Raw genomic sequence first — 9,021 nt, forward strand, 5'->3', positions numbered from 1 at the left:
CTTACGGCCCACAGCACCAGTATTGGGTCCAGCAACCCTCTCCAGAATCTGTAACATGGCCTGGGACAATGCGTCGTCCCCAGCCGCATGATCATGAGACCCAGTCTCAGTCACAGGTGAAGCCGATGCCTCTCTAGCTTCAATGTTAGGCATGTGGCTAAATGACGAAGACCCAGCCCGAGCAATTCCACGGCCTCCACCGCGGCCTCTTGTACCCCTTCCAAGAGTACCTCTGATGCTTATATCGAATTACACTTTGTCTGTATTAACAATTTCATGAATCAGTTTACAATTCTAGTGTTTATTAACAGATATTTTATGGAAAACAATATCAGTAATTCAAAGTTCGTTTTCGCAGATCGCAGTCTTCCTACAATTTTAGTTTACCCTAAATAGAGTATTTCAATACGTCTACTACCTATAGTAGTCCAGTATTTCAATTAATCAAACAACAATTTCAAAAGACTTATAGAATCGAAGCTGGAGACTCGGTGTACCACATATTCAGTAAAATTTTTCAAGATACTTCAAATCAGTTTGAAATAGTTCTTTTTGAAATTTAAGTTTTATAAGAAACCCAAATCCACAGTCGAGTTTTGTAACCTTTCCCTGATACCACTAAATGTAACACCCCAAACCCGGCCTAAACGTTATGGTCGAATCTGGCGATATTACATTGAAGTGTTTTCGTAAAGTATAATATCATTAGAAAACCCGTTCTATATTTAACCTCTTTGTGATCTTAGCGAATATTTAATGATATCTCGTTTATTTTCAAAACTTAAGTCGTTTGACAAAAAGTTACCCATATTAAATTTTTTAAAATATTATTTCTTGTGGAAGCTTAAAAAAATATGTTGCATAAACGTGGTGATTTGGAAAACATTTATCTTTTTGAAAACTTACATCCTACTACTAGTAGATATAAATCAAAATAAATAAAACCCCAAACTTAAAGATTAAAAATTATAGAGGCCTTATTACATTAAAAACACCAAAAATAAAACCATTTGTAATTTAAAACCCAATAAGAAAGTCCGCACAGTTGTGTGGCCACCTTTGAGTTTCTCGCAGCACCGACCTGCTTAAGCTTAGGGATTACTGGTACAGATAAGCAGATGGGTGAGTTATGAAAACTCAGTATGTTATCCCATATCAGATAGTCAATCAAAGAGCACACACAGTCTGGGCCTAAGCCCACTTCAGTCATGGTTCAATTTCAGTCAGGTCCTTAGCCCATTACAGTATCAGTATCAGTGTGGGCTTGAGCCCATCTAAGTAACAGTACAGTACAAATATACAATTAATAAATCCTACCCAACCAGCCTCTACACTCTATCTCCGTCCAACCCTACACTCCACGTGGGAATAATATCAACCCACCCATTCCTACACTCCAAGTAGTACCGGTTGGGGCACTAATCAGTATTTGCAGCAGAGCTGCCAGTACAGTATAGTTCCTCCAATCACAATAAATCCCATCCCCATGCAACATATCATGCATCATGTCATAATATCATACATGTGATCAGTATATATAAAATAGCATGCTCAAACATAATCATACATCTCATAGGGGCATATCAGTCATTTTACCATGTAGGGGTATTTCAGTCATTTTATCAATTAAAAGGTCTAGGTACACTTACCAATCCAACAGTAGGTCCACAGTCATCTCGGACGACCCGTGCAACTTTAACAATCAAATAGTAAAAACGAACTCACGTTCCATATTGCGGCCCATGTGGGCTTACACGCTCGTGTGGCCCACATAGCCCAGAAATGGCCTTGGTCGTGTGGATTACACAGCGTAGATTAATATTCTCCACACGCTCGTGTGGTTTACTTAGGTGGGGCCCACGTGCCCTTGGGGTCCATACTGTCCAGTTCGACACGAAATAGCTCAAGAAGGCATCGGCCCATGAAAATGATCATGGCCAGCCTCATTGATCAAATGCCCATGTTTAGTCACACAGACCACCACACGAGCGAGTGCATGCCCGTGTAGTGTTATCGTTTGCTCATTCCTACTTTTACCGATTTCTATAGATTAGATAGTGTTTACACACCTTGTTTGCGAAAGTGTGCAAATAGTCCACAAGCACTGCAACCTATATTCAATCACAAGCTTCGATTAATCACTTACTAATCGAATTAACAAAAACCCCAACCAAAAAAATGATCCAAAAAATTACCTATCATTTGTTTAGATCGGTCGATTAAGGCTTGCATACTTAATCAGTTGCAAGAGACTAGTCACTAGGCCTTAGGGGTTACCTGTATTCCAACCGAACCTTATCTACCATTAATCAAATGGACAGTTTGAACTAGATGAATCATCACTTACCAAAAACGCAAAGTTTAGATTAAAAGAAAGGAACAATCAGCCTACACCGACACAAGAGCCGAAAGTACACAATATGATAGAGGCAAAATAGAACAATTGTACCCCTATCAGAAAACAGCAGCACAGGAAAATGTTAGGTGCAATACTAATATGGCAAAGAGGGAGAAAGAAAAAGAATCACACCTATACCAAAAGTCAGACTTACTAAAATGCAAAACTGATGAAAATGGATGACTACAGGAACGTCAGATAACAATGAATGGAAAGTCGACAGAGTGAGGGTAAGAGAAATAGTAGTATTCAGCCAAGTACAACCGTTTGAGAGAGCCAGAGAAGAAAAAGCAATCGGTCAAGAAGAAATCGATTGAGAGAGAGAGGGAAGAAGAAGAATAAGAGAATCGACCAACCAAGAATCAATTGAGAGTGGGGAGAAGCCAAAACAATCTGCCATAGAAAGACCACAAAAAGAACCAAAAAATCGAGAAGAACTTGACAAACCCGAAAGTGTTGATAGGAAAAGAGAGAGAGAACAAAGTCGTAGAAGGCAGAAAAATAGATACCTGAAAGAACCTTAGACACTATTCAGCCTCTAAGTAGAGAGAAAAGAACCAAAATGTTACCAGTCACCGAAATGGAGAGCAATTGACCAACCCAAAGACGAATTCTGAGTGGGCAGATTATCTTTTCGGCACCAACTCTCCCTCAACTCAAATCCCTATAATTTCTTCTAAAATCCCTCCTCAAATCACCCAAACCGATCCCTCAACTACTCAATTCAAATTCCCTTCAACAACTTCAGTATTTTGATTAAATTACAACACTGCCATGGCACTGTAGCAAAATAAAACACTCTATTGCGCCCACTAGGATTCGAACCTTAGACCTCAACTAACTACCACACGCCACTTATCCCATAGACCAGCAGGCCCATTCTGACATGTTTTACCCATTTTTATTTAAAAGTCTACTGACTAAAGACAAAGGTTTATCCATTAAAACAAAATTTTTACCTAAGCCAATGCTTGAACTTAGGACTTCTCAGATGCATCTCAGGATACTTAACCACTGAAGCAAGCATGAATTTACGCAACACAAAACATACAAAAATAAACACTTAAGATTTGGAGAATAGCACGACCAAAAACCTTTTTTTTAAAAGTTTTTTACAGAAAGGGACCAATTTTTTAAAAAATGACGGCAATGACTTGTTTCTACAAAAATGCATTGAGCTGGTGTTTTTTTTGATGGATATGTAGAAAAACACATCCAACTCAGCGTTTTTTCCCTGCTATTAAGTAAAATGTGCTGACGTGAAAGCGCTTTTCTAAAAAGTGTCCATGTCGGTGCACTTTTGCCCGTATTTTCCCAGCTATGATTTTGTTTTAATTTTTAATTATTTGGGGTTAGGGTTTTAGTGTTAGGGTTAAGGTTTATGGTTTTTATTTCTTTTAAATGTTTAGGTTTATAGTTTACGATTTAGAGTTTAGGGGGTTTAAAAAAATAATTTGTACATGATGGATTCTGAAAAAGTAGTTTTGAGGGGATGGGTTCTAAAGAAATAGTTTTGACGAGATGAGTTGAGAATTAGTGGAAAAACGCTCCAAGCAGGATGCATTGTCAGCAAAAGTACTGAAAACGCTTCTAACTGGACGCCCTTTTCAATATTGTTTTTTTTTAAAAAAAATTTGATGAGATGGTTCTAAAAACATATCCCAAGATTCTCAGGATGAGGTTTGTGAAAGATGCTCTGAATAGTGGAAGATTGAGGTTTCTAGAGGAAAAGGCGCTTTAGGATGCACTGTCAGCAAAAGTACAAAAAACGCTTTCAGCTAGACGCATTTTTCAATACTAATTCAGATAGCACGTCCTACTTTGTGCATTTTTCCTCTACAAATTTCAACTGGCATTATCTAGGGCATTGTACAAAAAAGAGTGAAATGCATTCCCTTAAGCTATAAATAACCCATATTTCAATCTTTGATGGCATAAGTTGGAGCAATAGAAATTGAAGAAGTTCAGAAGAATAGAAGCTAGGGTTGAAGGTATAAGTTGATTTTTCATGTTAATATTTATATGAAGCAATATATTTTATTACATAATGTTTTGATTTTTCGTGATAATTTTTTGTTTTTTGAATTTCTCTCGATAGATAAATTGGTTAAAAATAAGTGGACGAATTAATGATATTATTTATTACGATAGTGAGGTCTGTGACAACGAGAATGTCGTGACTTTTTTATCGGAGAACACAACATGACTGGTTTTGAACCAGAACATAGAGTTAACAGAACTTCGTAAAAAAATTAGGCAAAAAATCTTCAGATCTATTGTAATGAGAGTTTCTTCTATTAAGTATTGATTTTGTGTTTCGGTCATTCTCGTGAGAGATGACTCATTTGATATCAAAGGTGCTCGGGGCTCAGAGGTGATGTTACAGACGCACCTTGAAAATGGATCACCGTTTCTTGAGTTAAATATAGAATTTTCAAGACCGGATAAAGGACTTGTGACTTTAACATCTCTTCTAGTTCGAGAGGTGAGAATGATTGAAAATGTCGATAGTACAACCACTCTGTTAGAAAGTTCCCATTATGATATCTCAAGATTATCAATTGGAATACATTCACCCGTCTCAACCTTATATTTTAGTCGTGGGAGGCAGAACACCGAACCATCGGGTTTTGGTAGTAGAATGGAATACAACCCCTGCACGACACTCAGTTAGTGGATGGAACATGCACCTCGGTGGGTTGATGTTCGATGTTGAGAATACTTACTGGGAATGACATCATCTTTAAGTGATTGGTAATCGACATGTGATTTTGGATGCTCCAAAACATACACAAGGGATGATTTACTCCCTACGACATCCACCAGCAAGAGGACCTCCAACATGGTAGATGTTAGTGGGTTAAAGAATAAAGATGATAATTAATCCAATGTAGATCCACCCCGAGAGCCTGGTGCTGATGATTTAGAAGTTGGATTATTTTCTAAATCAAACCCTATCCTAACTGAACTTGAAGATGGTGAAAGGGGTTGATGAAAATTAAGAAGAAGATCCACGATTCACGTTGTAATTGTCGTCAGCCCAAATGCATAATGTCAATCTTTCAATAGAGGAGGCATTGGAGTTCGTAGATCTGCTACATATGAGGCTTGGCCATAGTAGTTCACCATTGGATTGGGTAGGGAGTACTCCAATAAAGATGGTTTTCTTGCAACATTGAAGCGATATAACAACAAGAACGAGGTTAACTTTCACGTGGTTAAATCCAAATCAAAGAAGTTCGATAGGAAGTGTGCTATGTAATATGGAAACTACTCATGAAAAATCATGGCTTCTTTTAGGAAAAAGACAGGGTAATGGATGATTAAAAAGTTCATCGATCTGTATAAATGTGTTGGCTTGGGCACATTATCACCGAGTTATTAGAGTTTTATTTAGGGTTTAGGGTTATTTCCAATTTAATTTGACATACTCGTGGGGTTGTAGGTGTTTCACGAGATCATCCGAAGCTGGATTCAGATTGATCATGGGCCTAATACTATCGATAGTGAAAGCAAATCTGAGGACTAACGTGTTATTTTTAATTGCCAATATTCGCAGCTAGTTTAACTATATGCCTTCATATCGCAAGGCATGGATAGATAAACAGAAGCTTTTGGAGAAGATGCATAGTAGGTAGGACACGTCATACAATAAGGTATGACAGTGGTGTCAAGTGTTGGAGAGGTACGTACCTGGTTACGTAAAAGATCTTGAAATGGGTTTCACATACTACAATGATTGCTTGCTCCGTGGGTGCTGAGTGTTGAAGCATCTGTTTTGAACCTTCAAGTAGTGTCGGGATGCATTCCAGTATTACAAGCTTTTGGTACAAATAGACGGCACTTCATATATAGTAAATATACCCATTGGATGTTGTTGCCTGTGGCATAGGATGGTAATCAACTGATCCTTACAATTGCGATTGCAGTAACACTATAGGAGAAAGAAGACGACTGAGATTTCTTTTTGTTTAGGTTGAGGAGGCATGCCTATCACCAACCTGATATATGCATCATATCAGATTGGAGAGTTGGGATACATCTACAATTGAACGACAGGGAAGACTCTGTGATTGCACACACAATCAATATTGCCTAAGACACGTTGCGTCCAACTATTACAAGTAATATCGGTTTATCATTAAGTGACAACAAGTGATGAACATAGGTATCTAATTGACACAAGTATTATTTGGTTTGTAATGTTTCATTTGTATTTTTATATTTTTTGGCATGTAATCATCGCTATAGACTTATATTGATAGGGTATGAGATCATGAAAGACTGTTTTCGTAAAATGTTAGCAACATCATGGTCAACTAACTCGGCAGGGGCAGCAAATCTCGAAAACATACCATTCGAACAGTGGGCACAAACACATGACAGCAGGCTATGGTATGACCACATGACATAGAACCTGACGGAATGCATCAATTTCATTTTAAAAAGAACATATCATTTGGCGATAACCGCAGTTGTGAAAGAGATATACTTCTGTCTAGTAGAACTGTTCCCAAAGTGAGTGACAAGTTATGCTAGGAAATTGCAAGGAATCCATGTATGATGCCCGATGGTAGTGGAAGAAATTAATAATGGTAAGGCATGAGCAAACTACATACATGCAGTTTGTCACTCACGCGACAACATATGGTTTCAGGTGATGGAGTTCGACAGGCCGGATCAAGGTATTGCTCGAGGATGTACCGGATACACATGAGAAATCAGACTTGTAATTGTGAGATATTTGATGCACTTCGTATAACCATGCGCTCTTGCAATTACAGGTTGTATGAATCTTCGTTTGGATCCAATAAGTTTTGTCGATGAAGTGTACAAATTAAAAAACTCGTACAACACATGGAGACACGTATTCCCATTGGTTCTAGATGAACCTAAGTGGCCACCTGTATCTCGTGCTCCATTTAAGTTTTCACCCGATAGAGACCTGTGTCAAAACTAAAAGGTCACTGTGCTCGACCCGAATACGCGACAATATGGATATTCGGGAGTGCTTAAACTAACAGAGGTTATGTGGGTGGTATAGGAACCCAGGTTATACAATGCCGTCTTGCCCACATCAAAGTTAAACATTTTAATATTTCTTGGGAATTTTTAGCTATTGTTAATCCAAAATAAATTTAATATTTGTTTATGTGAATTTTCAACAAAAAAACATTTGTTATTTCTATTTGATGCGTGATATTCGTAATAGGTTTTAAAGATTTATAAATGAAATGTTCTTGAGACTAACTTATTATCACGATTAAGGCAAGTGTACCTATCGAACAGTAGTGTAGTTCAGCATGACTGGATTGTCGAACCCAAAGGAACTATGAGCACTAGTATTTACTTCCTTTTTATTATCTAGCCTAAAATTAAAGAGGTTTGGTTGTCTAAACTAATTACTAACTAAGAATGCACAGAAAGAAAAACTTGGGAAAATACTTTTGGGAAAATTCGATTGATTGAGACAATACCTAAGGACAAATCCACCTAGACTTCACTTTTTATTTAACTCTGAATCAGACGATTTATTCATTTGACTTGATCTGTAGAAATCCCTAAGTTATATTATTATCTCTCTCGAGACTAATAACGTCTAACCCTAGGTTGAATAATTGAAATCTCTTTCTAATTAACACCCTAGAACTGCATTAACTTGATCTATGGATTCCCTTATTAGGTTTCACCCTAATCCGGTAAAATCTTGTCACCCTATCTCTAGGCGCGCAATCAACTCCGCTTAATTATGACAAATTTACTCTTAGACAGGGTCTATTCCTCCTCTGAATAAGAGCTTAACTTGAATTAATATCCTGGAATATCAAAACAAGAATTAAGAGCACATAATTAAGAACAAGTCAAATATTTATCATACAATTCAGATAATAATAACAAGATCTGTCTTAGGTTTTATTCCCCTTAGGTATTTAGGGGTTTAGTTCATACTTATGAAAGAAAACATCTCAAAAGCATAAAGATAACAAAACATAAGAAGACCCAAAACTCCTGAAGGAACTTGAAGGGAGATCTCCAGTCTTGATGATGAATTCGGCTCTTGAGATGGATCAATCGGCTTTCCTTAAGTAAAACCTTGCTTCCTACTCTGCCTCCTCTGAATAAGAGCTTAACTTGAATTAATATCCTGGAATATCAAAACAAGAATTAAGAGCACATAATTAAGAACAAGTCAAATATTTATCATACAATTCAGATAATAATAACAAGATCTGTCTTAGGTTTTATTCCCCTTAGGTATTTAGGGGTTTAGTTCATACTTATGAAAGAAAACATCTCAAAAGCATAAAGATAACAAAACATAAGAAGACCCAAAACTCCTGAAGGAACTTGAAGGGAGATCTCCAGTCTTGATGATGAATTCGGCTCTTGAGATGGATCAATCGGCTTTCCTTAAGTAAAACCTTGCTTCCTACTCTGCCTCCTCTTTCCTAAGTGCCTCCTCAAGTGTTTAAATAGGCATTGGAATGCCTAAGAGCCCTCAAAATTGGCCTTTTCCGAATTGGACTAAACTTGGGTTCGGCAGGGACACGCCCGTGTGTGATTACTGAAGGCTATGGTCAAGGCTGTTAAATGGGACAGGCGTGTGATCCATCCGTGTAAGT

This window comes from Gossypium hirsutum, chromosome A04 (assembly GCF_007990345.1).
Source record: "Gossypium hirsutum isolate 1008001.06 chromosome A04, Gossypium_hirsutum_v2.1, whole genome shotgun sequence".
In the NCBI taxonomy this organism is placed as follows: Eukaryota; Viridiplantae; Streptophyta; class Magnoliopsida; order Malvales; family Malvaceae; genus Gossypium; species Gossypium hirsutum.